General features: G+C 47.8%; 1 protein-coding gene across 1 annotated transcript in view; it reads right to left on the bottom strand.

The window, feature by feature from the left end:
- Window positions 1–11770, bottom strand: part of ctdsp1 (CTD (carboxy-terminal domain, RNA polymerase II, polypeptide A) small phosphatase 1) — a 67192-nt gene that overhangs the window by 35390 nt on the left and 20032 nt on the right. The gene's annotated exons all lie outside the window — the stretch shown is intronic.

The raw sequence follows: 11770 nt of genomic DNA, 5'->3' as shown, positions 1-11770 counted from the left end.
CAAAAAAAGTTGGGACATTAAACAAATTGTGAATAAAAACTGAATGCAATGATGTGGAGGTGCCAACATCTAATATTTTATTCAGAATAGAACACAAATCACAGATCAAAAGTTTAAACTGAGAGAATGTATCATTTTAAGGGAAAAATCTGTTGTTTCCAAATTTCATGGCGTCAACAAATCACAAAAAAGTTGGGACAAGTCCATTTTTACCACTGTGTGGCATCCCCCCTTCTTCTTACAACACTCAACAGACGTCTGGGACAGAGGAGACCAGTTTCTCAAGTTTAGAAATAGGAATGCACTCCCATTCATGTCTAATACAGGCCTCTAACTGTTCAATCGTCTTGGGCCTTCTTTGTCGCACCTTCCTCTTTATGATGCGCCAAATGTTCTCTATAGGAGAAAGATCTGGACTGCAGGCTGGCCATTTCAGTACCCGGATCCTTCTCCTACGTAGCAATGATGTTGTGATTGCTACAGAATGTGGTAGCAATGATGTTGTGATTGCTGCAGAATGTGGTCTGGCATTATTGTGTTGAAAAATGCAGGGTCTTCCCTGAAAGAGATGACGTCTAGATGGGAGCATATGTTGTTCTAGAACCTGAACATAGTTCTCTGCATTAATGGTGCATTTCCAGACATGCAAGCTGCCCATGCCACAAGCGCTCATGCAACCCCATACCATCAGTGATGCAGGCTTCTGAACGGAGCATAGTGAAACAACTTGGGCTATCTGCTGGTGAAGATTCTCAGTCATCCAGGACATGATGAATTCAAAAAGCGTTCAATACAAAAACAACTGGACTTTATTTTTCTTCATTGGTTCCGTTATGTGGATGACACCTGGGTCAAAATCCAAGCCAAGGAAATAGAAGTGTTCACCAGACACATTAACTCGGTCGATAACAACATCAAGTTCACCAGAGAGGATGCAAACGACAACAAGCTGCCTTTTTTGGACTGTTTGGTTCAGATGGAGAGAGAGGACAGCCTCAACATTGAAGTGTACAGGAAACCAACCCACACAGACCAGTATCTTCTGTTTGACTCCCACCATCCACTGGAACACAAACTCTCTGTCATCAGAACTTTACAACATCGGGCCGAATGCATCCACACGAAGACAGAAGGGAAGGAAAAGGAACTGAAACACGTTCAAGAAGCTCTTCAAACAGGTGGATATCCTAACTGGGCTTTTGTCAAGTCAGCGAGGAAATCTACAAAACACACCAATAAACAGAAAAAGGAGAACAACAGACGTAAAAACATTGTCATCCCTTATGTTGCTGGAGTATCAAAGAAATTCAGAAGGATTTTCAACAAACACAAGATCCCAGTACGTTTCAAACCCAGCAGGACTCTCAGACAGAGGCTGGTCCACCCTAAGGACAAAACACCCATACACAAACAGAGTGGTGTAGTGTATGCGGTCCAGTGCAGCGAGGACTGTCCAGACCTCTACATTGGAGAAACTAAACAGCCTCTTCACAGACGCATGACTCAACACAGGAGAGCCACCTCCTCTGGACAAAATCCCGCAGTTCACCTCCACCTCACAGATAAGGGACACTCTTTTGAGGACCAAAATGTGCACATTTTGGACCGAGAACACAGATGGTTTGAGAGGGGTGTGAAGGAAGCAATTTATGTAAAAAGAGAAAAGCCGTCTCTTAACAGAGGAGGAGGCCTCAGATTTCCACTTTCAAAAACATATAATGCAACTTTAAAACAGATTCCCAGCCGGTTTTCACACCTGATGGAAACAGAGGGGCCTCGACTGTGAATTAGAGGAACAAAGACCTACTGTTTAGGTTTTTAGGTGTGAACTGCCAATCTACATATATGTGTGTGTGTGTGTGTCTTATGTGTGTGTGTGTCTTATCTCACTCAGCCTTATAACCTGTATCTCTCACTCTCTGCTCTTTGAATTGAGAAAGCTCCTCGGATGAGGAGCAAAACGTCTGTTACAAATAAAGCCCAGTTGTTTTTGTATTGAACGCTTTTTGAACTTGGGCTATCCTTGTCCTCTCTGCTCCGGATGACATGGCGTCCCAGTGTTCCATAAAGAACTTCAAATCGTGACTCACCTGACCACAGAACAGTCTTCCATTTTGCCACACTCCATTTTAAATTACCCCTGGCCCAGTGCAAACGTCTGAGCTTGTGGAGCTTGCTTAGAAATGGCTTCTGCTTTGCACTGTAGAGTTTCAGCTGGCAACGGCGGATGGCACGGTGGATTGTGTTCACTGACAATGCTTTCTGGAAGTATTCCTGAGCCCATTCTGTTATTTCCTTGACAGTGGCATTCCTGTTTGAGGTGCAGTGACGTTTAAGGGCCCGGAGATCACGAGCATCCAGTAGAGTTTTACGGCCTTGACCCTTACACACAGCGATTGTTCCAGATTCTCTGAATCTTTTAACGACGTTATGCACGGTTGATGATGATAACTTAAAAGTCTTTGCTATTTTACGCTGGGTAACACCATTCTGGTATTGCTGCACTAACTTTCTGTGCAACAATGGTGGAATTGGTGATCCTCTTACCATCTTGGCTTCTGAGACACTGACACTCTGAGAAGCTCTTTTTATACCCAATCATGTTGTCAATTGACCTAATTAGTGTTAATTGGTCTTCCAGCTGTTCGTTATACGCTCAATTTCCTTTTGCCAGGCACTTATGGCTACTTGTCCCAACTTTTTTGGATTCTATTTTGTATAGGCTTCGCCCTTTAAGGCTGTCGCTTAGTGGGTTTATCCCGTTATGCGTAGCATTGCACTGAAAAATTTTGTCCACGCCCACCTGCCGTGTGGGCCCCACCCGGTCTGTATAAATTACGTTAAGAGCGGGAAATCGGCTCCCATTTTTTCTTCAGCGAGCTAATAGCACTGTCAGAAGAACAAAGAAGGAAAATTGTGTAGATGACCAACCTTTGTTAAGGATGCTTGGCCCGGCAGTCGACCTCCGGTCGTCCGGTGAGTTCTCCTCCCCGAGGAGAAGCTGACTAGCAGTCTTATTCAAGGTAAGCGCCGAGGAGTATTTCTCAGTGACAGGTCACTACACGCTGGACAACGCCATCTTGTAATTTTCCTCTTATCGCCGACCCTCAGAGCGAATCGGATGGTTCCTCCGGGACAGGCGGCGCTCAGCTGCAGCCCCCCGCTGCTCATTCCCTCCTGGAGAGCGTAGTGTCGGTGGAGGGGGGCTGAGTGAATGCTCACCCCATCCCACCTCGTTTCGCATCGGCGATCACACCGCTCCCGGCCGACGGCGCCCTCAGGGGTTGCCCGGCGTAACCCAGGAGGCGGCTGACATGAAGGGACCCCTTTTTTACGTCCTATGCCTTTCCCGCCAGTTCGGATGATCCGGCGGGAAGGTTGTTTACTGGGTTCCATTCCGGCTCACCGTCTTGATCCATATGGCCTCGTGTTCCCAAGAGGACGTCCTACGGGCGAGGCCACAGACGGGTTTTTTCCTGGTAGATTGGGGGAGCCGGTCTCCACAGTCCGCACCCATCTCCAGAGCAGGGGTTCACGGAGCGGAAAGTCCCTCAGTGCCCCCTGGAGCCGAGCCTGATGGAGGCTTTATTGGAGCAAGATGTCGAGGTGGGCCAGCGTCCCGTGCCTCCGGTTAGCATAACCGAGACGGTGACACCGCTCTCCAACTGAGCTCACCAGCATGTGTTCCACACGGCCGCAGCGAACAACACGTTACACTGTTGGCGTACACGTTCAGAGGTGGGAAGAGACGGTGGCCCTCTGTCCTTCGGCTCGCTCCGCTCTCGTAGCGGCTGCTTGCTAACGACGCAGCCGGCCCCTGCAGTACGCTCTGTCTACAGGGCAGCTGACGTCATCCTCAACCGGTGCGCCTCTTTTGCTGTCTGCCGCCCCGCATCGCAGCCGGAGAACGAGGTCCCAGAGGTTCTCCTGGCTCGTCACTCCACCTTCCTCTCAGGAGAGCTGCAGGAGCTTTGTTGGAGGTCCTCTTTTCATTAGCGAGAGATCATTTCAAGATGCTCCATGGCTGCACAACGCCTCCCCAGCTCTGCTACGCCAGCCCCTCCCGTCAGACGTCTCCGGCATCCGGAAGTTCATTTTTTTTCCCGGACTTCGCCAACAGGGGGCCTTCCAGGACAACAAACAGAGCTCAACGGAAGGTAACCAGGTGTCGGGTTGCTGGAGGTGTGTTGATGACACTGTGAAATAACATTTTATGATGAAGTGTCCTTTAGCCAGGCTGTCAGCATGGTTTATCTGACAAGCGGCCCCATCACATACACTCATCACGAATGAGCCTTTTTAAGGTTGTTTTCATTCACTGTCAGCGTACCGATACACGCTCCCGGGGCATGAAAGCGCGCACGCAGCTCTCAGCGCCCGCCGTTCACGTCAACGTTAACGTGAGACCACGGTACGAGCTCAGCAACGTATCTCGCTCTCGGCAGAAGCGACACACGTTTTTTTCATTGCAGTGGTGTCAAACGCGCGCTCCCGCGGCGTCAGCAGTTTCACAAGCCTCACAGCGGCTCTGCTCCTTCATCCTCGAAGGTTTTCTGAATTAATACTGCAGCTAGTGGATTCACTCTGAAGTTCACGTGACTTGCAGCCAAGAATGAACGTGTTTCTGCAGACCGAGCCAGTGGTAGCCTCGCTCCACCGATGCCGCGCGCTGCTTCCTGACCACACCAGTGCCAACGCGCGCTCCCGTGGCGTCAGCAGCTCCACAAGCCTCACAGCGGCTCGGCTCATACATCCTCAAAGAAGGTTTTCTGAATTAATATTGTAGCTCGTGGAATCACTCAAAAGCTCACGTGATTCGCAGCAAACAATGAACGTGTTTCTGCAGACCGAGCCAGTGGTAACCTCGCTCCACCGAAGCCGCGCGCTGCTTCCTGACCGCACCAGTGCCAACACGCGCCCCCGCGGCAATCCTGGCTTAAGGCGTCGCATGAATGAGGACACACACACACGACCCTTCAGGGCACGTCGGCTCATACGTGCACCCGCTTCCCGAGCGTTACACGGAGCAGCTGCACACAACGTGAGCACAACTCGGATGAGCACTCCCCGCAGCATCAGCAACACACAACGTCTTGCATGCTCGGGGATGCGCGTGTTTTTTCTCTCTCACTCAGCGCGCTCCAGCTCACATCAGCATGTATGTGAGTTTCACAGCATAAATGCGTGCCCGCTTTATAGCTTATAAACGGGTGGCAATGAACGCGAGCTTCCAGACGGATGGGCGAACCGTTTTCATCCGGGATTCACGTTGCAGTTCAGCTCAAACCCCGGTGTGGAGGAACTCTGTGACTTTTTTCTGTCATTTATGAACAGATCTCGTCCCCTCTAGCAGAAGCTCAGGAAATTCCGTTTTAAATGTAATTTCTAGAGTCTCAGAAGGAGAGGAAAACGCAAGGTCTCTCTAATCACTTCCTGGTCCCAATGAACTGGAAAGATGAGATTTATTCTAGATTGTCACTTTCTGAGCTGTGAGAAACAACACTCCTTTATGCGCCCGAGCCGCGTTAATTCTGCTTTATCTGGACACCTGCTGCTGCTGAGCAGCTTGTACAGACAGGTGGCAGCAGTGCAACTCATGTGAACCGGTTGAGTGATATCAGCCGTTTTCCGTCAGCAGACCTACGTCACACACATTTAACAAGCTGTGGGGCCGCTGTGGCTCTCCACACAGCAGCTCTTTTAAATGTTTTTTGGAGTGTCGCACGGGATCTTTGAATGTGACTCAACACTGACCTTGAGCTGCAGAATCATCAGGGTTTTTGATTCACACAGACAGCAAGTGACTGTTGCATACATACTGGCAGGAGATGTATGCGTTTTCAACCCATGTGCCACATTGTGAGACAGATGCTGTGTGGGGCACACCCAATCTGCTCTCCATTGGAGTGGGTACATCTCATGTATTCCGAACGGGGGTGGATGTGATGCCCAAAGACGGTCTTTTGGGGCACGGGGACCTGGGACTTTCCACCCAGAGCTATGGCTCAGACACGGTAGAAATCTTGCCAGCGTCTGTGGACGTGTAGCAACACGAGAGAACACTCAATGTCAATTATAATTATCGTGGAACCACGGGACGATCCACCGCTGGGTGGACGTGCCTGCTCACAGCCTGTGGTCGTAATGCCTTTTCACCTTCTTCTCTCCCTCCGATATCACGGTTTTCTGAACCGAGCTCAGGAGGAGGGACTGGCAGCTCCTCTGTCCCAAGTGCGTGAACGCATCATGGTTCCCAGGCCTAAAACATTTGTTATCAGGGCGCTCGTGGAACCTGCCGAGGAGGGAGGACGCTCTCCTCCAGGCGGGAGGAACGATCAGGAATTAATCAGAATAGGCCAGCACCTGTGGTTTGGCCGCTGTGCTGATCTTTTTGAGAGGATGGATCTCTCTCAAGATGTAGTGCGTACGATTCAGGAGTCACGTGCTACAACCACCACAGCGCTGTTCACATCAAGTGGTCAGTTTTTCAACGCTGCTGTACACAGAAAGGCGTAGAGGCCACTTCATGTCCACTGGACGACATGCTGTCCTTTCTGCAGCAGTCGAGGGACAGAAATCTGGTGTCCAGCACGACTATCGTATGCTGCAGCCGTGTTTTCTTGTTTCAAAGTTGTTGGAGACAGAACAACCTTTAATCATCCTCTGACGGAGCATTTTGTCTCAGATTGATATAGCAGCTGTGGGCCCATTTGTGACACGAGAAACGCTCAGTGTCAATTATGCGTTTCTCTGAGCCCACGAGACGAACCACCGCTGGGGTGGATGCGTTTGCCCACAGTCCATGGCCCAAAATGCTTCTGTACGCGTTTTTCTCCACCTCCTCTGATTTTACGGTTCTTGAACCGAGCTCAGGAGGAGGGATTGACAGCTCTCCTGGTGGCCCCGAACGCGTGAGCGCACCATGGTTCCAAGCCCTGCAACGCCTGCTGTCGGGGTGCCCGTGGAAACTGCTGTAGAGGGAGGACGCTCTCCTCCAGGCAGGAGGAGCGACCAGGAGTTACCCAGAAATAGGCCAGCACCTGTAGGTCTGGCCGTTGAACGAATCCACTTAGAGAGGATGGGTTGCCCACAGGATGTAAAGCACACAATTCAGGTTTCACGTGTTGCATCTACCACAGCAATGTACACATCAAAACGGACAGCTTTTCAGTGCTGGTGTACAGAGAAGGGTGTAGAGGCCACCTCATGTCCATTAGGTGGCATGCTGTTCTTTCTGCAGCAGCTGATGGACAGAAATTTGCATCCAGCACGTTTAAAACGTACGCTGCAGCCATCTCTTCCTGACACGAAGGTTTCTGAGACAGAACAGGTTTTAATCATCCGCTGATGAAGCGTTTTCTAAAAGGTGTACAGAGACGCAGGCCTGTCTCACACCCACTTGTTCCAGTGGGATTTAATACTGGTCCCGCAGGTCCTGATCAAGCTTCATTTGAGTCTTTGGATCAGGTTCCACTTAAATTCTTGTCTCTTTAAACAGCCCTGCTGCTGGCTTTAACATCCGCTAAGAGAGTGAGTGTTTTATCTGCCCTCTCTGTCGCTCCGTCACGTGTCAGAATTCAGGCTGACGGCAGCTCAGCTGATTTTAGACCAACCCAGCTTTTATGCCTAAAACATCACAAGCTCTTTTAATCAAGAGCGATATCGTTGGAGGGGTCGTCTCCCCCCCCCCCCCACACACACACACAGATCAGAAAAAGTAGCGTCTTTTTATCTCCTCTGTCCTGTGCGGGCGTTGACGTGTTACACAGCGTGCACAGCTGCAATGCGTCAACATCTGTTTGTGCATTATAGAGATGCATCTGCAGGTCGCCTGTTATCCACCCAGCGCTTGTCACACTGGCTGTGTGAGGCCATTTCTGAAGCCTACAGAGCATCAGATTTAGAGCCTCCTGTCAACCTCAGAGCACACTCGAACAGGGGTATAGCATATTCGACTGCTTTGCATAATGGTATGTCAATGCAGGACATTTTGCACTGTGGCCGCGTGGTCAACACCCTGCTCATTTATTCGCTTTTATCTAGGTGATGTGAAGGCCCGTTCCATGACACATTCTGTCCTTAGTGTTTACAGAATGAATATTGTTGTTTCATGGAACTCCGTTTTACTCACATCTGTCTGCATGCATTACAGTGTGAGATGTTATCAGTCACAAGTTGTGACTGTTATTTTGGTTCTACTGTCACTAATCAGTTTCACGACTATTGTTACCAATCAGTTCATTTGATTAATAATCAGCTCTCCTGTTATTATTAATCTGTTCATACGGTTCAGCCATAAACCGGTTGGTTCATGGCTCTTTTCAGCTTTTTTCCCTCCCCGTTGAAGTTTTCCGGGGCGTTCATGCATTCAGAATGCATAGTTACACAACATGCGTCTGTGCATGGCACACATAATTACGCAATGCGTAATTACGCACATGGGAGCTGAGTGATTACACTTTTTGGGCAAGCTTCTGCTTCATACGGTGTTCGAATGGACCCAGTGAGGCGAGGACAACATCTGCTTCGCCCTTAACCCACTAAGCGACAGCCTTAAAGGGCGAAGCCTATACGAAATAGAACGGTTACGTACTGTAACCCCAGATTCTATGAGTATAGGCATAGCCCTTTAAGCGTCGGGCCTCACTGGCTCCTAAATGGCTGAAGAAAAAGCTATTTTTGGGAGCCAATTTCCCGCTCTTAACGTAATTTATATGGACCGGGTGGGGCCCACACAGCAGGTGGGCGTGGACTAAATTTTTCAGTGCAATGCTACGCATAACGGGATAAACCCACTAAGCGACAGCCTTAAAGGGCTACGCCTATACTCATAGAATCTGGGGTTACAGTACGTAACCAACAATTTGTTGACACTGTGAAATTTAGGGGTGCACCGATTTCAATTTTCAGGCCGATCGCCGATCGCCGATCACCGATTTTTTGAAAGTCTGAACTGCCGATTCCGATTTTGGCCGATACCGATTTTTTTTTTATAAGCAACAGTGTCAGGTGTTACAAGATCACAATGCACCTTCAATTTACCAATCTTATTTTATTGTAAAACATACCCTTGAAAAATACCCTAGAAACAATACAAACTTGTTGTTTTAACTTGTCATGAGGTAGTATTCTGAAATATAAATGAAGTTTACACAATTTTTGTTAAAACTATAAAATTAACCAAAAAAAAAAATGTTCAGTTCCTTCAACTCTTTCACTTGTTACATTTAAAAAAAACAAAACTTAAAAAGATAATGCAACAAGTGTAACATTTTCAAGTCAGTGGGTAATAAGAAATAACACTGGCACAGGTAAGTTTGTTCTCACAGACTTATTCCAGTCACTTTCATTAGTGGCAGGTTTTTCTTGATGAACAAAAGCATTTCTGCTTTGTCACCAGACAGGCGACTTCTTTTCTCATCTACTACATGTCCAGCCAAGCTAAACAGGCGCTCGCTTTCAACGCTTGTGCATGGGGCAGAGAGATAGGTTCGGGCAAGTAGAGCAAGATGAGGTAAACAATTTTCATTGATCTTCCAGTAGACCAATGGGTCCTGGCTCCTTTCGACAAGAACCTCAGATAGGTAGTTCTGTACCTGCATAGCTGAAGGGCTGGCCAGCTGTTGCTCCTGTTCAATGTTCTCCTTCAAGATTTCGTCGTGAGCTGCAAACAGTAGACTATGCCTTTTGGCTGCAGGTTCATCTATATCAGGAGGTCCCACTTCAGAGGATGTTCCTGCAGCAGGTGTGCATCTGGTCTCCCCCTCTGCAAGTTTGGTCAAAAGGAGCAGTTTCACGTCATCTTTCATCTCTGCTGAGAAGTAGCGATTCTTGTACCTTGTTTTGCATAAACAAAGAAAGATGGGTCAATCATTGTGTTTTGTATACATTAACAGTTTTTATGACTTGCATGTAAATAAAGAAATGCATTTCAATCAAGAAATTTTTATTTTTAATTTAATTTAAATGTTTGTTGAAATATAGTAGTAGGCTAAAAGTAATTATGGCTAAAATAGAATGTTAATAGTTACTTGCCTTGGATCCAGAACAGTGGCCAAGCTGTACAGGGGCTCATGCTCAATGTTGCGGAATCTTCTCACAACAGCCTCCAGCAACGTAGCTTTGGCTGTACCCACGCCACGGTCTGTGCTCGCTTGCCTCTCCAAAATCCGCTTGAGTGCAGTGATGGCTGGGATGACATCTGCTGCTGTAGCTGTTGATGAGCTAATCTCCTTTGTGAGTTCCTCAAAAGGTGCAAGAATGGTGAGCACATTGTCCAGTAGCTCCCACTGGTGTGCTGTGAGTGTGGCTGGTAACTCATGCTCAGCAGCATACACGCCAATAGCACGTCTCTGCTCCAACAGCGACTGCAGCATGTAGACTGTGCTGTTCCACCTCGTTGAAACGTCTTGCTGTAATCGTTTCCTGGGTTGACCTAGCTGTGTCTGTATGTCATAAAGTCGGGAATAGGCAAGTGATGAATGCTTAAAATGTCCAACAATTCTCCTTCCTATTGCCACCATGTCTGTGATTCTGCGCTGCGCCAGCTGTCCCTCATTTACAACCAGTTGCAGTGTGTGTGCCAGGCAGGGTAAACTTTTCAGGTTGATATCATCCAGCGCTTTGGCCATATTACGAGCATTATCCCGTAAAACAACGTGAACTCTTCCATTATCGATTTCCCAGTGATTCAGCATCGCCTTAAACTCTGCTGATAAATTGGCCGCAGTGTGAGACCCCGCCATTTCTTTACAGTTTAAGAGTACTTGATGACGTTCGAACTGTTCGTCAATCCACTGTGCAGTAAAACTTAACATGGACATTAAACTTACATCAGAAGTCCAGATGTCTGTTGTAAAGCTGAGTGTATTTGTATTAGCTTTTAGCAGGCTGCGGGTGTCTCTCGAAACTTGGCTGAACAACTCCAGTAATGCAACATCAGAAAAATATTTCCGACTCGGCATATTATATCGTGGGCACACGTGCTGCATCAAGCTTCTAAAACCTTTGTCCTCAACGACTGAAAATGGCTGGTTGTCTAATGCCATGAACTCCATCACTTTCCTCGTGGTAGCTTAGCTTTTATGAGCAACGAAAAGAGCAAACAGCGACCCACCGACTGCCTCTTTGTTAGCGCTAGCTTTAGCATTAGCCTTAGCTTGGTTGCTCTCTTTAAACATTGCATACTTGGCGGCGTGGTGATTTCTTAAATGGCGAACGAGGTTTGTTGTATTAAAGGTTTTGGTGGTGGCTCCACCACGACTTACTTCGGCTTTACACGAATTGCAAATTGCGATCTTTGGCTCATTTTCTTTTACAGCGTAGAACTTCCAAACCGACGACATGGCTGCTCCGAGTGACCTGTGTGTGAGCTCTCACAGTGGAGCAAAAGGGGACAGCAGCTGATTTTCAGACCTTTCCGGAGGCAGATAAGATCAGTGGATAAAATCGGCTTCTCATTTAAAGATCGGCCGATCGCCGATCTCCCCAAATTAAGGAAATCGGGGCCGATTGATCGGCCGGCCGATTTATCGGTGCACCCCTAATTTTGAATCAACATATTTTTCCTTTAAAATGTTGCATACTCAGATTAAACTTTTGATCTGTCATCTATGTTATATTACGAATAAAATATTGACATTTGCCATCTCCACATAATTGCATTCAGTTTTTATTCACAACTTGTTTAGTGTCCCAACTTTTTTGGAATCCGGTTTGTTTGTTTGTGTGTGTGTGTGTGTGTGTGTGTGTGTGTGTGTGTGTGTGTGTG

The sequence above is a fragment of the Nematolebias whitei genome, chromosome 23, assembly GCF_014905685.2.
Source record: "Nematolebias whitei isolate Nwh7 chromosome 23, NemWhi1, whole genome shotgun sequence".
Classification (NCBI taxonomy): domain Eukaryota; kingdom Metazoa; phylum Chordata; class Actinopteri; order Cyprinodontiformes; family Rivulidae; genus Nematolebias; species Nematolebias whitei.
Note: the sequence above shows the minus strand (reverse complement) of the source record. Positions and strands in the feature narration are given on the sequence as shown.